This window comes from Felis catus, chromosome B1 (assembly GCF_018350175.1).
Source record: "Felis catus isolate Fca126 chromosome B1, F.catus_Fca126_mat1.0, whole genome shotgun sequence".
NCBI lineage: Eukaryota > Metazoa > Chordata > Mammalia > Carnivora > Felidae > Felis > Felis catus.
Window position 1 is genome coordinate 37,105,589 of NC_058371.1, and position 26,330 is coordinate 37,131,918.

Consider the following 26,330-nt stretch of genomic DNA (forward strand, 5'->3'; position numbering starts at 1 on the left):
ATGACTGCTTTTATGATTTTGGTTTTGACTTCAAGCAGTTTGACAATGACCTGCCTTATTGTAGTTTTTCTTGTATTTTTTTCTGTTGTTTTTTGCTTTTTGTGTGTTTTTTGTTTGTTTGTTTGTTTGTTTTACCTAGTTCACTGAGCTTCTTGAATATGTGAATTGATACCTTCTGAACTGGAGAGTTGTTTGCTATTAATTTTTCAAAATTGCCTTCTTTTCAAGTGTCTCTCTTTCCTTTTCTTCTTAGACTCTATACATATTAGACCTTTTGATTATGTCCTATACTTCTTTAATGCTTTGTTATTTATTCTCCATTATATATTTTTTTCTTTTTGTGCTTTGCTTTGTATATTTCCTATTGGCTGTGCTTGACTTCACTAATCTTGTCTTCTGATATGGCTAATTGTATTAAAAACTCTAATAAGTTCTTTATTTCAGATACTATATTTTGTAATACTAGAATGTCTATTTGATTTATCTTCTAGATTCTAATAGTTGTTCAAATAATTTTATATTTTCATCCACTTTATCCACTTTTTTGTCTATTTTGTTTAATATGGTAATCATAGTTATTGTGAAAACCTTAACTGCTAACTCCAATATTTAGATTATTAGAGGTCTGCTTCTACTAGTATTTCATGCTCTGATTTTAATTTTTTCCCTGCTTCTTTTCATTGTGAGTAATTTTTTTTATTATATAACAGATTTGTTGATAAAACATTTTAGAAACTCTAGATTTGGTGATATTAGTTTTGAACGGAATAAAGACATTTAAAGTTTAAAAGTAGATGTTTTAAATGAGCTGATTGTAATTCTAAACATCAAGAAATATTAGATTTAGAAAATTTGAGATAAAGACAGCCTCAGTGAGGGAATTGTTAGATATTCTATTCAAAGCTTAATTTTCAATCTATTATATTTTATTCCTTCAGTGTCTACTACATTAACAAGTTGGGCTGATGTCAAACCCATTATGTGTAACAAAGTAGCTCTGTCTTGATGCTCAGGAAAACTTACTTTTACGTATGTGAGCACACTACTTTTCTGAGTTGAGGTTCAGCAATGGATTTGGGGAGAATAAAATGAGGACAGTGGTCTTTAAAATTAGGGTCTGAGGCATGAAACCATAAAACTTATAAAAGAAAATACAAGCAGTAAATTCCTAGATACTGGCCTTAGCAATATTTTTCTGGATATGTCTCCCCAGGCAAGGGAAGCAACAGGAAAAATAAACAATTGGGACTACATCCAACTAAAATCTTCTGCACATAAAAGGAAACCATCAAGAAAACGAAAAGGCAACCTAATAAATGGGAGAAGATATTTGTAAATGATACATCTTATTAGTGGTTAACCTCCAAAATATATAAAGAACTCATACAACTCAACACCAAAAAACAGATAACCTGATTTTTTTTTAAGGGCATAGGATCTGAATAGACATTTTTCCAAAGAAGACATGCAGGTGGCCAGCCAATACACACACAAAAAAATGCTCAATATCACTATCAGGGAAATGTAAATCAAAACCACAATGAGATATCACTTCACATGAATCAGAATGGCTAATATCAAAAAGACAAGAAATAAGTGTTGGTAAAGATGTAGAGAAAGGGAACCCCTGTGCACTGTTGGTAAGAATGTAAATTGGTGCAGTCACTATGGAAAACAGCATAAAGAATCTTCAAAAAATTAATAATAGTATTACCATATCACCCAGGAATTCCACTTCTGGGTATTTACCAGAAGAAAAATTTAAAAAAAAAAACACAAAAAACACACCACTAATTCAAAAAGATATATAAACACCCTATGTTTTATTGCAGTATTATATACAGTGGCCAGGATATGGAAGCAGCCCTAATGTCCACTGGTACATGAACGGATAAAGAAGATGTGGCCTACATACACAATAGAATATTGCTCAGCAAAAACTGAGAATGACATCTTGCCATTTGTGATGATATGGATGAAACTAGATGGTATTATGGTAAGTATCTAGTATAATACCATTATACTCGATGGTATTATGTCTGACTTATGAAATAAGTCATACCATATGATTTCACATACATGAAGAATCTAAAAAAAATGAAACAAATAAACAAAGGAACAAACAAAACAGAAACAAACTCATAAATACAGAAAACAAACTGGAGATTGCCAAAGAGTAGGGGGGTGGGTAACTAGCAAAGTATGTACAGGGGATTAAGAGGTACAAACTCCAGTTATAAAACAAATAAGTCATGGGGATGAAAAGCACAGCATGGGAAATATAGTAAAAAATATTATAATAACTTTGCATGATAACAGGTAGTAAACACACCTATCATGGTAAACATTTTGTAATGTATACAATTGTTGAATCACTATGTTGTATACCTAAAAACAATATATATGTCAACTATACTTCACTTTAAAAATAATAAATAAATAAATAAATAAATAAATAAATAAATAAATGTATATCATGTTCTGGGGGGTCTCAGCACTTGGTTTAAGTGTAGGAGCCCAGCTTATCTGTCTCACTCACTTTAGAATGATAGAATGAGGACTGCTTTAGTAGTTATAGAGTGAATTTGTTTTTATTACACTTAAAGCTTCTTAAAATTTAAAAGCTTAAAATAATAGCCTTTTATTTAGTGCATGATTTTACAAACAACCAATTTGGGCTAGGCTCAGGTGAATAGCTATTTCTGTCTTAGCTAGCCTCATTAATAAGTATGGATTCGGTGGATGCTGGCTAATATAGGCTAACCTCAGATGGAACAGCTCCCTGTGGTCTTCCCAGCAGGCTAGCCTTAGCTTCTTCACGTGGTGGCTGAAAACAGTTCTGGGAGAGAGCAGAATTGTCCATGGTATCTTGAGGCCTATGCTTAGAATTGAAATATTTTCATTTCCACTGCATTGTATTAGTCAAAACAAGTCACAGGAAAAGCTCAGATTCAAAGATAAGCAAAATAGATTCAATTATTTGTGGAAAGAACTATAAAGTCACATTGAAAAAGCTATAAATATGGGAGGAGGGATTAACAATTATGGTCATCTTCTTGAATGCAACACATGGAAAGCTAGGATGTATTTCTGAGAGTTTGAGGTTAGGAAAAGTTGAAGATTTTGATTTTGATCTTCTTACCTCCACAAGTATTAAAATCATTCACCTCTTTTCAAGCTTCTTGGAGAGGTGGCAGTGTCATGGAAAGAGCATAGGCTTTGGAATCAGACAGACCTGAGTTACTGGCTATGTCACAACGTGAAAAGTACACAAGCTCTCTGAAGTTCATCACATGTGAAATTTGGATAATCAATATCTGCCTCAAATGATCATTGCGAGAATTAGCCAATACTACTACCTGTTTGACATATAGTAATCACTGACTCAAGGTAATGAATATTATTCATTCTGAGTCTAGCTTTGCCTCAGCTGTGAAAGTTTCACTGACTCTGTTGTATCCACATAGGTGGCCCTCTCCCTTGAATGCCTATTAGTTATAGCACTGCAGAGCCAAAGGGGACCTAGGCCCTCTTATTCCAGATTTCCATCTAGAAGTAAGGAAACTGGAGCAAAGTTAGAATTTCTTTAGTGTCTTATCACATAGCCTGGGTTAAAACAATTGATGTTTTTTATTCGTCACCTATAAAGTTTGATATTGTTAACTTAGTTAACATAACCTTGTCTTTTCTTGTGGCCTATTAGCCTCTTGAGAGTAGTACTCCTCCACAATTTTCCAAGTATGTGTTTCATACCTACCAGAGTGGCTTACACAGAGCAAGCACTTGGTGAAGTGAGGTTGTGTGTCTGTGTTTGAAGAGTAAAGGATAGCAGTGTCTTCCAACTTATCTGGAAGGGTCAGCAGGGTAAGTTATCTATACATGGGCTGGTGTAAAAAAGCTGAAATTAGGAAAATTTTAAGATACAATGTAAATATCATTCATCTATTATGTCTCCTAACCAGATCTTGAGATTATAAATCAGGGAGAAATAAATAGAAACCTATATAATACTAATCATGGTTCTTTATTCAAATTTATAAACCTTTCCTGTGACTCCATAGTGTATATCTTCTTATTTCTCCTCTAAATTCACTCTCTATAATTTCCATCATGCCCAGGAAGCTGACTTTTATGAACTTCTGTCTTATTAGAGTGATCAACCCTCCTGGTTTGACCAGGACAATTCAGGTTTTAACACTGAATATCCTTTACTCCAGGAAGCGTCTCAGTTTATGGCAGAATGGGATGGTTAGCCACACTATCTTTTGCCCTTTAGCTTTCCATTGGGTTTGACCAATGGGAGGTACCAGCAGGAAATCAGATTGAAAGAACAGATGAAAATCAAGATATTTGTGTCTGAGCTCCTTTGTGCTGAGTCTCTGCTAATTGGCAGACTTCCCTACCCCTTACCAAAGCCATGGTTTCTATTAACCTTCTAACAGCTATCCTTCCAAGGTTCTGCTCCTTCAGCGCAAGAGTAGAAATGCATCCTTCAAATTGCTAGAACACATCCAGATCTTTGTAAATATTCATTTATTAAATTCCTCTCAAATCTGTGAAGAATGTCACTCATTTCCTGATGAGGCCTGACTGACACTGGCCCTGGCTCCTGAGAACGATGCTTGATGCTGTGATAGAAAGGTGTAGAGCATAATCTCTGCTTACAATTTAGTGGGAAAGAATAATCTGTGATAAAGTCATTGAAAAACAATAGAACAACATCTGAGCCTCAGTTTTTTCAGCTGTGAAATGAAGGGAATGAACTCAAAACATGCTTTCAAGGATTCCACAAAGCCAGAAAACATGTTCTGTCAATATTTTTTTTATTAATCTCACTATCTTTATCACTAACTGAATTTTATTAAAAACAAACAAGATTTCTAAGGTAGTTTCTGGTTCCAACCCAATAAGACTGCTGACATCTTATTAAAATACTAGATTAAATGTAATGTTCAGGGATAGCCAGGGAGAGAAGTGAGCAGGGTTGAATTGAGATTGTTGTGGAAGGTGTGAAGGAAAAGATGGACACAAGCTAAGCTTTAAGGATGGGCAGTTTGGATTTGAGGGAAACCAGAGACATGAAAGCATCCAGCTTAAATCAAGACTATGAATTAAAATAAGAACTTCAAGGAAGCCCAGTGGGTGATTGAGAAGCAATGGCAAGACCAACATGACTTACTTGGGATGAAATCCAGTGGAACTAGATCTCAGAAGCCTCTAATGCCAGGGTGATCTGAAAGGCATAGGTGTCCTGTTGTTCTGGGTCAGGAAGGAAAAGCAAATCATTCTGAAGGTCTGAGATATGACCATAATCTCCTTCTTAGATGGAATTTTATTTCACTTTGTGTGTGGCAGAGTTCACATAAGAAGAATGCCCGAGGTCACACCACACATGTTCATTGTAAGCAGAGCAGATGCTATGAAAGACTGGGCTTTCAGCCAGGTGCACTGTTTTGTATCAGATTCAGTCTGGAAAGCCAGCATTTGGAGGCGGACCTCCACATTGGTCTGATGTTTCTTGGGTCAATGACATTCAAAGGGCCCAGATCTACTGTGTAGTAAGAGCTTTCACACCTCTGCCTGTTTCCTAGAAGACATTCCCAAAGCAGGGAAGTTCCCTTGATCAAGTTATTTGGTGACTGTTTACCAATTTGTACCATTAACATAACTTTTAGATGTAAATATAAATCAGTCCAGGGAAACACATGATTAAATAGCAGTCAATGTGCAGAGGGTTTTAAAAGGGTTGTCAGTGAGGGGTTAACCTCGGCCCTCACACCACACAAAATGCATTAACAGTGGTGCAAGACAAAGTGCGAAGCCTGCTGAGTGGTGGAGCTCCCAGAATGCAGCAGGAAGCCAGCACTGTGGAGTTATTCCCAGGTGACACTGTTTGAATGTCATTTAAAGTTCACTTTCATTATTTTAATTGTCACTGTAAAAATTTCCCATTCAGGACTGATTATGTTCTAAGAGAAATCAGAACTTAAATTCCAATCAATCATAATTGAACGTGTTGTTGCAAGTGGCATATAAAGCTGTGCCTCGGATGTGATTAAGACAAGTATTAGTTACTTGTGAAAAGCTGCAGGGAGATTTAAGAGCAAGTGGGATTAATTCTGAATAATTTACATGGCCAAAGCCATCAGACAAGGAAGAAATACGTTATACATGTCCCTGCATGCCAGGGAAGAGTGGGGCTGTTGCTTCAAGTTCAGGTGTGAATTGACAGAAACGTGGAGATTCAGGAGGCATCCTGATTTGCACTGGGTGCTGGGGCCCTGGCAGCAGGTGTGGGACTTGGTCCTGGATCTTCCTGTTACTGGCTGAATATATTGGGGAAGGCACTTAACTTCTTTGAATCTCAGTTTCTCCTTCTGGGAAACTTCTGCCTTAGAAATTCAAGGACAATTTATGGTTTAAATAGTATAATATAACAGCCCTTTGTAAACCCTGAAGTGTTCCTTAAGTGCTAATTTAAATGGTTATAAAATGTAGCTTCATGCAGGTGATGGAACTCAGGTCCACGGGTGGCTGGACTAAACAATAGAGTGGGAAGAAGATGGCACAAGTGTGGCCATTAGGTGAGCCAGCCCAACACTGGTCTCGTTAAGAGGGGTCCTCAGGTGCCAGGATCAGAGACCCAGCAGAAGGTGTTCTCTATTCTTCCTGTCCATGTCCCTTCTTCTCAGATCCAGCTTGGTACACGGGGCCACCAAGCCTGAGGGGCCATCCTTACTTGGATCCTGGGACCTTGTTCCTTTCACTGCACAGAACCAGGAATAGTTACCCTGTTACAAGAACTGGCACAAAACTCAGTCCTCAGTCTACTGAGTGGAGGGGAAGTTTACAGGCTTTGGAGTTAAGCAGATAAATTTGTTAAATTTTAATCTTTGAGGCCTAATCTCCACATCTGGAAAATAGGGATTACAACTTTCTTATGGGGCTGTAGAGAGGATGAACACAATACCTGACAAATTGTAGGCTGTCAAAAATGGTAGTTATCATTGCTACTTCAAACCCACTGTGGCATCATTACAACTTTGGGATTTGAGCAAAGAGGGCTTGGAAAGGGAAGCCAAGCCAGAGACCAAAACCCCTGGTTCCTGGTTCCAGGTTTCTGACTGATGACCTGACCACAAACCTCAATTCCCTTGAATATGAACTCCTAGATGTGTATGAGGAGAATAACAACCTCCTAGTAGCTCAGACTTTTCTGTGGCTCCCCTCCTGGAAGGATACAGGACAGAGCTGGAAGTGACCGCTTTATGTATAATGCTTCCCTGCCTGGGAAGCCACAAAAACCTTTGGTTAGGGAACCTCCCAGAAAAAGGAGGACCCCCAAGTCATTTCTCCCCCCAACCCTACATACAAACCAATTTTCTTGGAAAGAGAAGTCAGGGGAATTGCCAGGAACCTAATAAAGGTCTCTGAAAACAGTGTTTCTCCATTTGAAAAATAAACTATGTCTTTAAATGCATTAACTCTGTGGGGAAATAAATGTAATAAACCAAATTCAATCCCTGCCAACATTTGTTTTCTTATCTATGTAAAATCAATATACTTGTTGCAATTATGTCTTTCAATAAATCCTCCCAAAGTCTTATTTTCTCATAAGATTTCCTGCCGTACTCAGATTCATTGTGTTCATTTTCCATCTCGAGAAATTGTTTCTTGCATTTCCAAGCCATCCAGTTTCTGTAGAGGATGCTGTACCCCACCCGCTTTCACTGTCTCTCTTCTGCAAGGGTTGTTTAGGCGACAATTACTTTGATTTGATTGTGGTGCTGGGCTGGGATTTGCACTCATGGGAACAGACCTCTTTGGTGTAGGAGGGAATTTCCTGCCCAACACTGGCCTCTGCTTGCTCCTTCCTTTGCATGGTCCCAGGAAGACAGCTGAGGGCACTCAGCCATGTCCCCACTCAGAGGTGAGCACATGGCCATTTTATTGGGAAATGGGTTGCACAACTGTCATGGACTCTTCAAGTAGAAACACTTATTTTTTACTGGACATGTATGTACCCTTCGGTCTCCTGTCTCTGCCAAGCTTGGAGAAGATGGATCACAGCATGCTAGAACCAAAAGAAGCTTGCAGAACACTATTAAACCTGCTGCATGCCCCTGTTGTGGAAATCTAATGTATGCCAGCATCTAACCCATGCCCTCACACAGTAGGGCCTCACCAAGAGGCAGCTTCTTTCCCTCTCACTGAAGAAGGCAGGACATTGAGTTTAAAGAGGGTAGTGACTTATCCCAGGTCATCAGCTCTGAACTTGAGTTTGCAACCCTCAACCCAACATTGGGGGCAGTGTTGCCTTGACCCTTAGCTGGATAGCTTTTGTATCCTCCCCTACTTATAGCTCTCCTCTTGTCTTAGTGTTTTACAATTCTCTCAGATCTGTTTTCAGGCTTCCTTCAGTTTCTCCACAGGTCTCTCCTTGTCTCCCAAATCCTGGTCTCCCACCCCACCCTTGCCCAGAGGACCTGCCCCAGTCAGAGAAGGGTCTGCACTGGCTCTTCACCTCACCTGCCCCTGCACACAGGGGCCACAGAGCAAATTGGCTACTTGTTTCAATGATTCCACTGAATGATTGCGAAGACGCATTGGAAGCACTTGAAAGGCTCTCTCTTACAAAATGCTGTTTGTTGTGACAAGACAGGAAAAGGCCATCAGCCTCAGAGAAGTACTGGCAGTGGGGCACAGCTTGACGAGCTGAGGAGACAGAAGATGAATGAGCTGCCAGAGACACTGAGGAGACTGTAGACTTTAACTTATTTATTAAGCTAAATTATTTACATTAAGGAGTCGGCTGCTCTGAGTAATTTATTTCAAGCTCCAAGTCCAAACACCATTTTGAACAGGAATGGTTGACCCTGGCAAAAAACAAAACAACACAAAACAAAACCCCCCAAACAGAAAGAACTTACTCAACCCTTTCCTGTAGACCTCCCCTGTAAAAAAAAAAAAAAAAAAAAAAAAAAAAAAAAAAAAAAAAGGAGAGATTCTCAGAGAGAGGAGCTCTCGGGCAATATACTGTGCCATTCACCATAATGGAGACATTTCCCAGGGCTCAGGTTCCCCTAGTGCCCTCTGCTGATTGGTGAAGTCTGTGACTCTGGCTGTCCTGTTCTATTAGGCCACCAAGTTAATGAGGAACTGAGATGTGGTCAGAGGCCTCAGAAGAGTCAAGCCACATCTTCCAGAGGTGCAAGGAGCTAGATTCAATATTTATGAAACTCTGGACAGGATCCCTCCTCCCAAACAGGAATTTGGTAATTATCATAAGGGACATTTGCTATTCATCTCTTTTTAATTATTAACTAGCAGAAAAGGCCAGGTATGCATGGAAACCCAAATAGGACCAACTAGCCAGGTCTTTCCCGTGTATATGGGGTGGGGGTGCAGGGCCAGAATTTGCTGAATGTCAAGATGGCAGCTGTCCCTTCTTCAAGACTCACCATAGGTAGGGTGCCTGGGTGGCTCTGTTGGTTAAGCGTCTGACTTCCTCTCAGGTCATGATCTCATGGTCTGTGAGTTTGAGTCCCGCATCGGGCTCTATGCTGACAGTTCAGAGCCTGGAGCCTGTTTCAGATTTTGTGTCTCCCTTTCTCTCTGCCCCTCCCCCACTCTCCCTCTGTCTCTCTCTCTCTCTCTCTCAAAAATAAATAAATAAAGATTAAAAAAAATCTTTTAAAACTCACCATGGGCTCTGGGTTCACCTCCAGGAAGTTGGCTTAGTTTAGATGAAAATCTCACCACCAGCCTCCACTTAAAATGTTGAAATGGTCATCTCACTAATGCTTGAATATCCTTTGAAAGTTTAATATCCTATTGAAAGGGAAAGGAAATATTTTCCTTGGAGCAAGAACTTTGTGTCATCCATCTTTTCTGGAAGAGTAGATGAAACATAAACATAAACATAAACATAAACATAAACATAAACATAAACATGATAGGGAGGGCCCTAAGGTCCCAGGCTTTGGAAGTGAACAGAACTGGGTTGAATTTTTGACTCTCTTCAGTAACTGAATGATTACAGACCTCCATTTCCACATTCATATAATGGGAATATCAAAATCTACCACACAGAGTTGTTTTTAGGAATATTGTATATAAGAGTTCTCATATGATCAGCAGTCAATACAATGGTAAAGATTACTATTGTTCAAGTTTACTCTCTTGGTCCCATATTCTCCATTTGTGGAAGCAAAGCCTTATGAACATTTGGATGTCTTTATCATCTAGTGGGAGAAACAAAAAATACTTTTAAACTCCCAAAGTTCAGGAAGTCTTTCTATTTCTTTCATATACCTCCCAAGGACCTATCCAGAATAGCACCTGCTATCTCCCTGGTGTTCAATCAAAACTATGTTTGTCAGCAGCACAAAGATAACATACTGTCCAGAGGCACATGGTTTGGTGGAAAGGGCCCTGAACTTAGAATCAGAGGTCTTGGGTTTAAATTCTATTTATATCACTTACTGACTGGTAAACTTAGGCTATTTAATCCACTCAGTTATCCACCTTACAATTCTGTGAGACAGATGGTATTATATGAATTTGATAGATGAGGAAATTCAGGCTCAGTAAGCATTTGACTGCAAAACACAAAGTAATAGCTTTAGATTTTTGTTATTCTACTGTGAAGAGTATACCATCAGTCCAGAAAGGTGTGTAGTTTTAATGTGGTTTTCAGGTAATGGGAATGGATTTTCATTAAGTCCTTCCCATTCTCACTCCTTCTGAGAGGTAGAGCTTACCAGGCAGTATAAGTTCCTGTGTGGTCAGGTGAATGCAGTGAACTGACTTACAAGGTGAGCAAACCTACTGTTCAGGCCACCAGGCAGAGTCTGAAATAGAAGTGGATGGCACATTAAAAGAGCTGAAAGAGAGTTTGAAAATAAAATTTTTTAATGTTTATTTTTTATAAAGAGAGAGAGAAACAGAGTGTGAGTAGGGGAGGAGTAGAGAGTGGGAGAGGGGCAGAGAGAGCAGGAGACACAGAATCTAAAGCAAGTTTCAGGCTCTGAACTGTCAGCAGAGCCTGATGCAGGGCTTGAACTCATTAGCCATGAGATATGACCTGAGCCAAAGTTGGCCACTTAACTGACTGAGCCATCCAGATGCCCCTGAAAGAGAGTTTAATATAAAGACTCTCCACGCTCTGTCCCAAAAATAAATAAACGTTGAAAAAAAATTAAAAAAAAAAGGGGGGGCTCCTGGGTGGCGCAGTCGGTTAAGCGTCCAACTTCAGCCAGGTCACGATCTCGCGGTCCGTGAGTTCGAGCCCCGCCTCGGGCTCTGGGCTGATGGCTCGGAGCCTGGAGCCTGTTTCCGATTCTGTGTCTCCTTCTCTCTCTGCCCCTCCCCCATTCATGCTCTGTCTCTCTCTGTCCCAAAAATAAATAAACGTTGAAAAAAAAATTTTTTTAAAGACTCTCCACAAAGGTGTGGATTTAAGGAAACCTCTATAGATAGTGCCTGGCTAGAGAAAACTATGGAGCTCTAATAAGTGGAGCTCACACTAAGACTGAAAGCATGTAAGGATGAAGTATTTCCTGGAAACTGGAGAATGCTGTGTGTCTGTATGACTTGAGACCTGTTGGGCAAGGATGAAGCTATCCACTGAAGCCCAAAGGAATGGAGGGAGCTGAGGGGAGTAAGCACATTTCCCCTTTCCCTCTTCCACTGTAGCTGAATTCACTCTCAAACAAGGGACCTACTAATGAAGGTCATATTCCCAGGGCATAGAGCAGGTGGAGAAGAGAGGAAAGTGGATCAGGGGAGGCCAGCAGAAGGTGCTCTTCATTGCTTAAGTTAACTTGCTACACACACTATAGAAAGCTAAATAAGCTTCTTTAAATATTTATCAAAACAGGGCAACTGATCAAAAGTTTCTAACATCTTATGTGTCTCTATGAATGGATCCGTTACTCCTCTGACAGTACCATTTCTTCTAAAACTAAGATACTGGAAATGAAGCTATCAAATTGGAGCCCTAGCAGAGAAATTCTGATGGCCTCTTCTTTGGTGTTCAAGTCATTCAAATCATCAATTTTTCCAACAATTCATCTCTGGGCTCTTTTCCTGGGGACTTGGTCTGGGTTAATACAATCTCAAGACAGTTGGTCAATTCAGTGGGGTGAGAAACCTCAGCAGCAATCTATCAATATTCAAAAGCCAATTGATTCAATTTTCACTCTTCAATAATTTTCCTGGGGCACAGTACACTGTCAGTTACTGATCATGCCTGCACTTCATTCCTGGGTACTCATGCCAGCTATCCCGCAGATGGTCATCTCCCTAAGTCTGGTTAGGGTCAGTCCTAATCTAATTTCTGAAGCTGCAATGCAATGAGAGCCTTTTCTGCACCCACTGGTGGGGGTAGGATTAAATTATTCATTTAATCCTGGGGGCAGTGAGTCTTTGCCTTATCCTGTAAGTTTTCTTGCTTGACAGTGAGATATACAACCCTTGGAAACTAGTTTGTCCAAGACACACAATTTTGTTTTTATTCTCCCTCTTCACATACTTACTGTGTTATCCCAGTCTCTGGGACAAATTTTCTACCTTTATCTTTATCCATTCATGCATGCATTAACTCAGTCATTCATTTATTCAGTACTTATAAGAACCTATTCTGTCAGTCATCTTGCTTGGTGGTCTTGATTCTAAACTCTAGAAATGGAATCCAGAATAGACTCCACCTACTCGTCAGTCTTGTTGCCATTAAGGAAAGTCTCTTGAAAGTTGACTATCAGTCTTCCAGGTATAAAGGGTGACTGGACTACTTAAAACTACACTTCCTTGCTAATCAGAAGCCCAATCCCATTTTATACCTTTTGCAAAACTGCCTTAATCACTTATCTCCCACTTAGCTGATGCTTTGGATCAATATTTACAAAGGGTCATACTCAGGCCTCAGGTCCAACTTTCTCCTGGCCGTCATGTTTGGAGCCAGCCACCATACATCACACAAGAGTCCTTATTCATGACAGAGAGCTCTAGTGAAGTTTCTATTTCATAGTCAAGAACCTGTAAGACATTTCTATAAAAGATTTCCTGATTACCCTAGATAGAAAAAAAAAAAAGTCCTGCCATTTTGCATTATCAGTCTCCAGATATTTACTGTCTTATTTTTTAAGTGTATCTTTCTTTTCCATAATTTCTGTGAAAACAGGGCCAAATTGTGTTCTCAGGACTTAACATAAGATGGATAAATATATTAGACTAAATGGTCATCTTCCCTAGTGACTCCATGATGGAATAACTGAATGGATGTTAGTCAATGGGAAGATACAGAAATGACAAAGAAATGACCCCTGACCTTAAGAGTTTACAATATTTGATACAGTCCAGGGGGGGAAGGACATGAACATGCTCAACTTGACTACACATCCAAAAAAGAAAGTATCAAGTGAAGGCATAAACAAAAGAGCCTAGAAGAAGGAACAATTCTATATCCAGGAGGCCCAGGCAAGTGCTCATGACAAGAAGGGTTTCTGGAAGAACAGCTTCCCTGTTCCCTGTCTTTCAGAAGTAAGGAATACTAAGGATGCCCTTTGGAGGTCTTAGTGGGCTGCATTTGTTATTAATTTTTTTTATTCTTAGGGTAACTTTGTATGATGTTTCTCAAATAGGGAAATTCTAAGTGAATTAATGTTTTTCTCAGGCTATAACCTGTTCATTTCACTGGAACTTCTGCTTTCTTCCTCCAAGACAACCAGTGTAAGCAGGTCTGACTTAACACTAGCAGTTCAGAATGGATTATTTGCTAGTATATTAAAGAACTCAGGGAGAGAGAAAACAAAAGAAATAAGTCAATAATGTTGGAATTTCAGACACTGTGGAACCTGATTGGTATAGGACGTTAGTATTTTGGAATACAGGTAACTCTCTCAGCTATTCATCTAAAACTAGGTGAGGAATATGTATAATTGTGACCTTGGGGAAGGAGCTCCATTTAATATCACTAGTCATACAGCTTTCATTCTTGCTTACTTTCAAATATCCTTGAAATGAATTATCCTGATACTTTTCCTATTCATGTACAAAAGATCACTTTCCTCTCTTTGTTCATGAGACAGATGAGAGTAGGAGATGGTAGTGAACATGATTAGAAGATTGTTATATTTATATATTGGGTAGGGCATCCACTTGCAGTTGGAGGCTCACCACCCAGGACTCACCATCCTTGGAAAATGACTCAGAGATTGCATTATTATAGAACAACCACTTCCACTCACCTAAAATGATCTGTCCCTAATAATAACAGAGCTGGTTAAGTTGCTGTTCACCTCACCCACAGACCATCTTGGAGATTCTTATTTTAAACTGTTTGGTTTGTCTTATCCAATCATGAAGGAAAATGCTACACTTCTCCCAATAGCTCATTATCTAGAGAATAGGATATTCCCAACAAAGACTCAGGGACTCTTAAAATTATGGCTCTTCAAACTGTTCCTGAAGAAGGGAGAGGAGGAGATTCTAAGATTTTTCATATGCTGAAGTCTTATCTCCTGTACTGAGTTTTCTCTAATTATTCTGGTTCCATTGATAGCCTCATAAAATTCATTTTATGCAGAGTCCAACTGACAACCATGAATGGCTTTGGGACTTTTGACATAATATCATATTCTTTTTTAAACTTTTATTATAAAATTTAACTATTTTTTGCATTATTCTTGTCTCTATTTTTTTTACTTTCTATAATTTATTTGTTTTTTTAATAATTTGTATCCAAGTTAGTTAGCACTTGTCTCTAATTTATTATAAGCCCTTGAGGGCAGGGACCTTGCCTGAATATAAAATTCGTTATATAATACATAGGTGCATATGTAACATAGCTTCTTGCTTAGGAAATATCTAGGGAAATCATATGAAATATGATTTAAATCATATGGAAATATGAGCAGATGGCTGTTCATTGGGTTGGAGGCATCTCTCTATATTTTCATCACACTTGACTTTTACTTTGGCCTTTCATCACTGTATCACAGTATCTTAACATTGTGCCTGGCACCAAAGAGGTGCCAATGAATGCTTATGGAGTCATTGAATGAATAAGAGAACTCAAAATCTAATGCTTGTTTTTTCCTATCCTCCCCCTCAAAAAAAAACACCCCCCCCCCCACATAAAACCAACACTGTTTATTTCTAGAAAAGTTAGAATGGGAGAAAATTCTGAAGGTGCCACAGTATCATATTTTTGACAAACAGGAATTTCCTTTACAACACACTTAATCAATAAGCAGGAAGCTCATTACTAAATTTCAGGGCTATTTAGCCTTTCTAGGAACATCTCTGTTACAAAAGTCTTCCAATGTATGTCCTATTACTATGCAGTAATGAGCACAGCCCAATAATAAAGAAAATGAGGGAGGGAGGGAGGGACAGAGATTGGGAGAGAGACCGATTCTGAATATTCTGAAAGGAGTCTCCAACAATTGGGGCCAGCTACTATTTCTTGAGCTAATAAAGAGGTGAGAGAAGCAGCCTTGCAATCACTCACCACAGTCTCAAGTTCCACATTGTTCCCTACAACCCTTATCAAATCTATATAAGTAGAAGCTAAGAAGAAAAGTTTAATGTGAAATTAATTAAATTGTGTGCTCTTGAACTCATTTTCAGCCACTCATGAGTCTAAGTAAGGAAGCTCCAGGAGAATTGGTATAATCACTAAGATGCCTGAAGGAATGGTCACCAAGCTGTCATTCCCAAGCTAAATGTTTATTGAGTTGCACAGCACTTCAACTCCACCCTGGTGCTATCACAGGGGTGATGAAGGGAACTTGACAAAAGTACTTTGCAGTTTGGGGTATGTATGAACATGAAGATGGTGTTAGATTTGTTCCTGGACATTTCTGAAGGAAAATGGTTTGCTGGAGTAGTCTAACCCAAGAAGCTGAATAGAGACCATGATGGGGCAATTTCTACTTCAAGAGGAATTTCAGCAGCTTCATACAAAAGCTTCATTAAGGAGCTTCATACAAAAGATCATTCGGGTTAGAATGATACATATATCAAACTGTTAGAAGAGGAAGCAAATCCTGTGGGTCCTATGAAGAAGGAGTTGGGGTATAATATCCTGCACCTAGGAAACTTGGCAGCATCTCTCTGTGGAGTCCATGGTCAGTGAAAGGGTTCAAAATGAGGCTTATATTACCCCAAAGAATCTAGGTGTATGATCTACATGTAGACCACCATGTCATGGATGCCACAAGTGTCAGAAGACCCAGACCAACCTAAGGACCACACAGTTAAGAACACCTCTTACAATATATTTTGTTCCCTCTACCAGTCAACAACTACAACAATCTGGAGCAAGAAGAAGAAGAAATGAATAAACCATATACTTATAACACTGAAGTTCCTGAGGTACACCAAACCTAAGCTGACATAAAGGAGAGAGATGATGATATTTAAATTTAACATAGACTTTATTGAATTAAAAGAAAATTCAAACCAACATTACACTATATGTTAACTGACTAGAATTTAAATAAAAATGCAGAAGAAAAAAATAAAAGAAAAAAATTGCAACATATGCCATTGAAATTCATCAAAATATTGAGTTTGTCATACCATGGTTGAAGGTATTCATTACAAAAAAAAAGGAAAGAAGAAATGTTTTTAAATGTTGATACCTTGCTAGTTTTGACTATTCAAAAAAATAAATAATAAGGTTTGTTACTATTGAGTTAAAACCAAACTTACCATAACTTTTATCTATCCTGGTCCCTCTATCTAAAATCACACTCTACTTCCTGTTTTATATGAGGGCCTTTCAGATATATATATATATATATATATATATATATATATATATATATATCAAACAGTTTCTGTGTAACTTAACTGTGTCTCAGAACAAATCTTAGGAATATTTATAGGAATAAAAATATTTAGTACTTGGGACACCTGAGTGGCTCAGTTGGTTAGGCAACTGACTTTGATTTTGGCTCAGGTCATGATCTCACAGTTCATGAGTTATAACCCTACACTGGGCTCCACACTGACAGTGTGGAGCTTACTTGAGATGTTCTCTCTGTCTGTCTCTCTCTCTCTCTCTCTGCTCCTGCCCCCTCTCAAAAATAAATAAATAAACATTTTAAAAATTTTAAAAATTTAGTACTCAACAAGGTAAAATTATAATGTCTAACATCCAACCAAATATCACCAGGCATGCAAAAAGCAAAAAAAGTGCAAGCCATATGAAGAGAAATATCAGTCAGTTGAATTGGTCAGGATAAGCACAGATTATATAATTAATAGGCAATAACATTAAAACAGTTATTATAACTGTTATTCCTTATGTTCAAGAAACCAGAGGAAAGATTGCACACAAAGTAGAGACATGGAAGATATAAAATTCCAATAGATTTTAAAGATGAAAACTATAATTCCTCAGAAGAAAAATGTACTGGATTGAATTAATAGCAGATTAGACACTGCACAAGAAAAGATTGATGAACTTGAATGAATAGCGATATAACTTTCTAAATTTAACACATGGGGTGGGGTAGTGAAGACTGAAAAAAAAAAAACAAAAAAAAACAAGGTCAAAGCCAAATAACCCAACATAAGTATAAGAATTCCAGGAAGGGAAATGGGAAGATAAAGAAAGATTAGATATAGATATAGATATAGATATAGATATAGATATATATTTGCTAAAATAATTGTTAAATTTTTTTCTGAATTTAAGGAAAAGAGGCATAACAAAATGCAAGCACAAGAAACATGAGGAAAACTACACGAGGGCATATCAGAATCAAATTGCTTAGAATTAGTGGTAAAGACAAAATCTTAAAGGAGACAGAGAAAACCAAGTCAAGAGATAAAGAAAAACAAATATAAGAATGACAATAGATTTCTCGAAGGAAACAATGCAAACCAGAAGACAATGACGCAAAATCTTTAGAGTACAGAGAGAAGAGAGAAAGAAAGAAAGAAAGAAAGAAAGAAAGAAAGAAAGAAAGAAAAAATAAAACCTATCAACCTAGAAATCCGTAACTAGTAAAACTATCTTAAATAAAGTGAACAGAAATAAAGTTTTCAAACATACAAAAACTGAAAAAAACAACAGCACACCTGCATTATAAGAAATAGAGGAGGAAAATAGTGGAAGAATGCAGCTTAGGAGGATGCTGGGCTCACCGTGCATCTTGCTCATCACTTAGATTCCACCTACACCTGCCTAACTAACCCAGAAGACCACCAGAAGACTAGCAGAATGGAGTCTCCGGAGCCAAGCACAGACGAGAGGCCCACAGAAGAGGGTAGGAAGGGCGGAGAGGCGGCGCGCGCTCCACGGACTGGCGGGAGGGAGCCGGGGCAGAGGGGCAGCCGGCGGCCAAGCAGAGCCCCCGAGTCTGGCTTGCAAAAGTGGACGGGCCGAACGAAGTGTGTTCCGACAGCAAGCGTGACTTAGCATCTGGGAGGTCATAAGTTAACAGCTCTGCTCGGAAAGTGGGAAGGCTGGAGGACAAAGGGAGGGAGAGTTGCTGAGCCCCCAGACGACAGAGCTCAGTTTGTTGGGGAACAAAGGCGCTCGCCAGCGCCATCACCCTCACCCATCCCCCAGCCAAAATACCAAAGGGAACCAGTTCCTGCCAGGGAACTTGCTTGCTCCACGCAAACACCCAACGCTGTGCTTCTACAGAGCCAACCTTCTGGCAGCGGGTCTGACTTGCTCCCACTGCCACAGGGCCCCTACTGAAGTGGATCACCTAAGGAGAAGCGTGCTAAGCTTGTCCCTCCTGCCCCCATGCACCTTGCCTACCCACCCCAGCTAATACGCCAGATCCCCAGCACCAGAAGCCTGGCAGTGTGTGAGTAGCCCAGACAGGCCACACCACCCCACAGTGAATCCCACCCCTAGGAGAGGGGAAGAGAAGGCACACACCAGTCTGACTGTGGCCCCAGCGGTGGGCTGGAGGCAGACATCAGGTCTGACTGCGGCCCCACCCACCAACTCCAGTTATACACCACAGCACAGGGGAAGTGCCCTGCAGGTCCGCACCACTCCAGGGACTATCCAAAATGACCAAATGGAAGAATTCCCCTCAGAAGAATCTCGAGGAAATAACAACAGCTAATGAACTGATCAAAAAGGATTTAAATAATATAACAGAAAGTGAATTTAGAATAATAGTCATAAAGTTAATCGCTGGGCTTGAAAACAGTATAGAGGACAGCAGAGAATCTATTGCTACAGAGATCAAGGGACTAAGGAATAGTCAGGAGGAGCTAAAAAATTCTATAAACGACCTGCAAAATAAAATGGAAACGACCACAGCTCGGATTGAAGAGGCAGAGGAGAGAATAGGTGAACTAGAAGATAAAATTATGGAAAAAGAAGAAGCTGAGAAAAAGAGAGATAAAAAATTCCAGGAGTATGAGGGGAAAATTAGAGAACTAAGTGATGCACTAAAGAGAAATAATATACACATCATTGGTATTCCAGAGGAGGAAGAGAGAGGGAAAGGTGCTGAAGGTATACTTGAAGAAATAATAGCTGAGAACTTCCCTGAACTGGGGAAGGAAAAGGCATTGAAATCCAAGAGGCACAGAGAACTCCCTTCAGACGTAACTTGAATCAATCTTCTGCACGACATATCATGGTGAAACTGGCAAAATACAAGGAAAAAGAGAAAATTCTGAAAGCAGCAAGGGATAAACGTGCCCTCACATATAAAGGGAGACCTATAAGACTTGTGACTGATCTCTCTTTTGAAACTTGGCAGGCCAGAAAGGAATGGCAGGAGATCTTCAATGTGTTGAACAGAAAAAATATGCAGCCGAGAATCCTTTATCCAGCAAGTCTGTCATTTTAGAATAGAAGGAGAGATAAAGGTCTTCCCAAACAAACAAAAACTGAAGGAATTCGTCACCATTAAACCAGCCCTACAAGAGATCCTAAGGGGGATGCTGTGAGAAAAGTACCAGAGACATCGCTACAAGCATAAAACATACAGACATCACAATGACTCTAAATCCATATCTTTCTATAGTAACACTGAATGTAAATGGACTAAATGTGCCAACCAAAAGACATAGGGTATCAGAATGGATAAAAAACCAAGACCCATCTATTTGCTGTCTACAAGAGACTCATTTTAGACCTGAGGACACCTTCAGATTGAGAGTGAGGGGATGGAGAACTATTTATCAGGCCACTGGAAGCCAAAAGAAAGGTGGAGTAGCCATACTTATATCAGAAAAACTAGACTTTAAATTAAAGGCTGTAACAAGAGATGAAGAAGGGCATTATATAATAATTACAGGGTCTATCCATCAGGAAGAGCTAACAATTATAAATGTCTATGCACCGAATACCGGAGCCCCCAAATATATAAAACAATTACTCACAAACATAAGCAACCTTATTGATAAGAATGTGGTAATTGCAGGGGACTTTAACACTCCACTTACAGAAATGGATAGATTATCTAGACACACGGTCAATAAAGAAACAAGGGCCCTGAATGACACATTGGATCAGATGGACTTGACAGATATATTTAGAACTCTGCATCCCAAAGCAACAGAATATACTTTCTTCTCGAGTGCCCATGGAACATTCTCCAAGATAGATCATATACTGGGTCACAAAACAGCCCGTCATAAGTATACAAGAATTGAAATTATACCATGCATACTTTCAGACCACAATGCTATGAAGCTTGAAATCAACCACAGGAAAAAGTCTGGAGAACATCCAAAACCATGGAGGTTAAAGAACACCCTACTAAAGAATGAGTGGGTCAACCAGGCAATTAGAGAAGAAATTAAAAAATATGTGGAAACAAACGAAAATGAAAATACAACAATCCAAATGCTTTGGGACGCAGCGAAGGCAGTCCTGAGAGGAAAATACATTGCAATTCAGGCCTATCTCAAGAAACAAGAAAAATCCCAAATACAAAGTCTAACAGCACACCTAAAGTAAATAGAAGCAGAACAGCAAAGGCAGCCTAAACCCAGCAGAAGAAGAGAAATAATAAAGATCAGAGCAGAAATAAACAATATAGAATCTAAAAAAACTGTAGAGCAGATCAACGAAACCAAGAGTTGGTTTTTTTGAAAAAATAAACAAAATTGACAAACCTCTAGCCAGGCTTCTCAAAAAGAAAAGGGAGATGACCCAAATTGATAAAATCATGAATGAAAATGGGATGATTACAACCAATCCCTCAGAAGTAAAAGCAATTATCAGGGAATACTGTGAAAAATTATATGCCAACAAACTGGACATCCTGGAAGAAATGGACAAATTCCTAAACACCCACACCCTTCCAAAACTCAAACAGAAAGAAATATAAAATTTGAACAGACCCATAACCAGCAAAGAAATTGAATCAGTTATCAAAAATCTCCCAACAAATAAGAGTCCAGGACCAGATGGCTTCCCTGGGAAGTTCTACCAGACACTTAAAGCAGAGATAATACCTATCCTTCTCAAGCTATTCCAAGAAATAGAAAGGGAAGGAAGACTTCCAGACTCATTCTATGAAGCCAGTATTACTTTGATTCCTAAACCAGACAGAGACCCAGTAACAAAAGAGAACTACAGGCCAATATCCCTGATGAATATGGATGCAAAAATTCTCAATAAGATACTAGCAAATCGAATTCAACAGCATATAAAAAGAATTATTCACCATGATCAAGTGGGATTCATTCCTGGGATGCAGGGCTGGTTCAACATTGGCAAATCAATCAACGTGATACATCACATTAATAACAGAAAAGATAAGAACCATATGATCCTGTCAATCGATGCAGAAAAGGCCTTTGACAAAATTCAGCACCCTTTCTTAATAAAAACCCTTGAGAAAGTCGGGATAGAAGGAACATACTTAAACATCATAAAAGCCATTTATGAAAAGCCCACAGCTAACATCATCCTCAATGGGGAAAAACTGAGAGCTTTTCCCCTGAGATTGGGAACACGACAGGGATGCCCACTCTCACCGCTGTTGTTTCACATAGTGTTGGAAGTTCTAGCATCAGCAATCAGACAACAAAAGGAAATCAAAGGCATCCAAATTGGCAAAGATGAAGTCAAGCTTTCACTTTTTGCAGATGACATGATATTATACATAGAAAATTGATAGACTCCACCAAAAGTCTGCTAGAACTGATACATGAATTCAGCAAAGTTGCAGGATACAAAATCAATGTACAGAAATCAGGTGCATTCTTATACACTAACAATGAAGCAACAGAAAGACAAATAAAGAAACTGATCCCATTCACAATTACACCAAGAAGCATAAAATACCTAGGAATAAGTCTAACCAAAGATGTAAAAGATCTGTATGCTGAGAACTATAGAAAGCTTATGAAGGTAATTGAAGAAGATATAAAGAAATGGAAAGACATTTCATGCGCATGGACTGGAAGAATAAATATTGTCAAAATATCAATACTACCCAAAGCTATCTACACATCCAATGCAACCCCAATCAAAATTGCACCAGCATTCTTCTCGAAACTAGAGCAAGCAATCCTAAAATTCATATGGAAACACAAAAGGCCCCGAATAGCCAAAGTAATTTTGAAGAAGAAGACCAAAGCAGGAGGCATCACAATCCCAGACTTTAAGCTCTACTACAAAGCTGTCATCATCAAGACAGCATGGTATTGGCACAAAAACAGACACATAGACCAATGGAATAGAATAGAAACCCCAGAACTAGACCCACAAACGTATGGCCAACTCATCTTTGACAAAGCAGGAAAGAACATCTAATGGAAAAAGGACAGTCTCTTTAACAAATGGTGCTGGGAGAACTGGACAGCAACATGCAGAAGGTGGAAACTAGACCACTTTCTCACACCATTCACAAACATAAGCTCAAAATGGATAAATGACCTGAATGTGAGACAGGAAACCATCAAAACCCTAGAGAAGAAAGCAGAAAAAGACCTCTCTGACCTCAGCCGTAGCAATCTCTTACTCGACACATCCCCAAAGACAAAGGAATTAAAAGCAAAAATGAACTACTGGGACCTTATGGAGATAAAAAGCTTCTGCACAGCAAAGGAAACAACCAACAAAACTAAAAGGAAACCAACGGAATGGGAAAAGATATTTGCAAATGACATATCGGACAAAGGGCTAGTATCCAAAATCTATAAAGAGCTCACCAAACTCCACACCCGAAAAACAAATCACCCAGTGAAGAAATGGGCAGAAAACATGAATAGACACTTCTCTAAAGAAGACATCCGGATGGCCAACAGGCACAGGAAAAGATGCTCAACGTCGCTCCTCATCAGGGAAATACAAATCAAAACCACACTCAGATATCACCTCACGCCAGTCAGAGTGGCCAAAATGAACAAATCAGGAGACTGTAGATGCTGGAGAGGATGAGGAGAAATGGGAACCCTCTTGCACTGTTGGTGGGAATGCAAACTGGTGCAGCCACTCTGGAAAACAGTGTGGAGGTTCTTCAGAAAATAAAAAATAGACCTACCCTATGACCCAGCAATAGCACTGCTAGGAATTTACCCAAGGGATACAGGAGTACTGATGCATAGGGGCACTTGTACCCCAATGTTTATAGCAGCACTCTCAACCATAGCCAAATTGTGGAAAGAGCCTATATGTCCATCAACTGATGAATGTATAAAGAAATTGTGGTTTATATACACAATGGAGTACCACATGGCAATGAGAAAGAACGAAATATGGCCCTTTGTAGCAACGTGGATGGAACTGGAGAGTGTGATGCTGTGAAATAAGCCATACAGAAAAAGACAGATACCATATGTTTTCACTCTTATGTGGATCCTGAGAAACCTAACAGAAACTCATGGGGGAGGGGAAGGAAAAAAAAACAAAAGAGGTTAGAGTGGGAGAGAGCCAAAACATAAGAGACTCTTAAAAACTGAGAACAAACTGAGGGTCGATGGGGGGTGGGTGGGAGGGGAGGGTAGGTGATGGGTATTGAGGAGGGCACCTTTTGGGATGAGCACTCGGTGTTGTATGGAAACCAATATGAAAATAACTTTCATATATTGAAAAAAAAAGAAATAGAGGAAATCCTTTCAGCAGAAGAAAAAATGGTATCAAGTGGAAATCTACATGTACACAAAGGAATAAAGAGCACTGGAAATGGTAGCTAAGTGCCTAATATAAAATACTTCTTTCTTATTTAAAGGTATTTAAAAGATAATTAACTGGTTAAAGTGGACTCAATAATGTATTATAGCTGTTAAAACACGTATAGAAGTAAAATGTATGACAACAATGGCACAAAAGGAGAAATAGTATAGTGTTATATGGTTCTTATACTAGATAGGAAGCAGTGTAAAATCATTTAAAATTTTGATTAAGTTAAAAATGTATACTCTAAAGCAATCACTAATGTAAAACAAAGAATTATAACTAAAAAGCCAATGAAGGAGATAAAATGGAATCCTACAAAATACTTCACCCAAAGGAAGATGGAAAAAGGGAGAAAAGGAAACAAAGAACAGATAGAAAACAAATACTATGGTAGATTTGACTCAATTGTATCACTAATCACAGTAAATTTAAATCTTAAAAATCCCAATTAAGGGGTATAGACTGTCAGATTCAATAAAAAAACAGAAAAACAAAAACAAGACACAACTATGATGCCTACAAGAGGCCTGTCTGAAATGTAAATGCATAAATAAGTTAAAAGTAAGGGTTAGAAAAGATCTAGCATGCTAAAACTGAATAGAAACACACACACACACACACACACATGCACACACAACTAAAGTGTCTATATTATTTTCAGACAATATAGATTTCAAAGAAAATAATATTAGCAGGGATGAAGAGAGGTTTTTTTTTTTTCAGCGTTTTTATTTATTTTTGGGACAGAGAGAGACAGAGCATGAACGGGGGAGGGGCAGAGAGAGAGGGAGACACAGAATCTGAAACAGGCTCCAGGCTCTGAGCCATCAGCCCAGAGCCCGACGCGGGGCTCGAACTCACGGACCACGAGATCGTGACCTGGCTGAAGTCGGACGCTTGACCGACTGCGCCACCCAGGCGCCCCTGAAGAGAGTTATTTCAACAGGCTAAAGGGGTCAATTCATCAGGAGAACACAACAATCCTGAACGTTTATGCACCTACTAACAGAGGTCCAAATACACAAACAAAAACTGAGAAACAAATCCACTTTATGTTTGGAGATTTCAATATCCCTCTCTCAATAATTTACAAAACAAATAAAAAGAAAATCAGTAAAGATATAAAAGACTTGGCCAACATTATTAACCAATATGACCTAATTTATATTTATAGAAATTCCCCCAACAGCACCCAAGAAGAGAGTACACATTCTTCTCAAGTGCACACAGAACATTTACCAAAATAGATCATGTTCTGGGCTATTAAAAATGGCTCAATAAATCTGAAAGAATCTAAGTAACACAAGGTAGGGTCTCTGACCACAATAAAATTAAAATAAAAAATTGATTACAAAAAGATATCTGGAAAAAATTAGTAAAATATTTGCTTACTAAATTATATACTTCTAACTTACCTTCAGTTTAGAAAAAACAGATTAGGGGCACCTGGGTGGCTCATTCAGGTGAGCGTCTGACTTCAGCTCAGGTCATGATCTTGGTTCCTGGGTTCGAGCCCCACGTTGGGTTCTGCATTGACAGCTCAGAGCCTGAAGCCTGCTTCAGATTCTGTTTCTCCCTGTCTCTCTGCTCCTCCCCCACTCATGCTCTCTCCCTCTCTCTCTCTCTCTCTCTCAAAAATAAACATAAAACATTAAAAAAAAGAAAGAACAAATTATTTTGAATTAAATGAAAATTTGGGTGATCAGGTCTAAATGTAAAATCTGAAACTGTAAAATTATTAGAAGAAAATAAGAAAAAAAATTGCTATTTTGGCTTAGTCAAAGATTTCTTAGAGATGACACCAAAAGCATTATCTATTAAGAAATGATCATTGGACATCAGTATAAAAATGAATGAACTATTGATATATGCAAAAATGTGGACGCATTATTAAATTAAATAATTTATTATTTAATTAAATAATTCTTCTTAAATAAAAAATTACATTTAGTTTAAATAATTACACTGAGTGAATGAAGTCAGAAAAAAAGTGCATATTATATGATTCCACTTACAAATTGGTAGAAAAATGCAAATGAATCTATAGTGACAGAAAGCAGATCAATAGTTGCCACAGGTGGAGAAGTGTGAGGGAAGCATTACAAAGGAGGAGATGGTGGGTATGTTCATTATCTTGACTGTGGTGATACTTTCATGAGTGTATACATAAGTCAAAGTATATCAATTATATATTTCGAATATG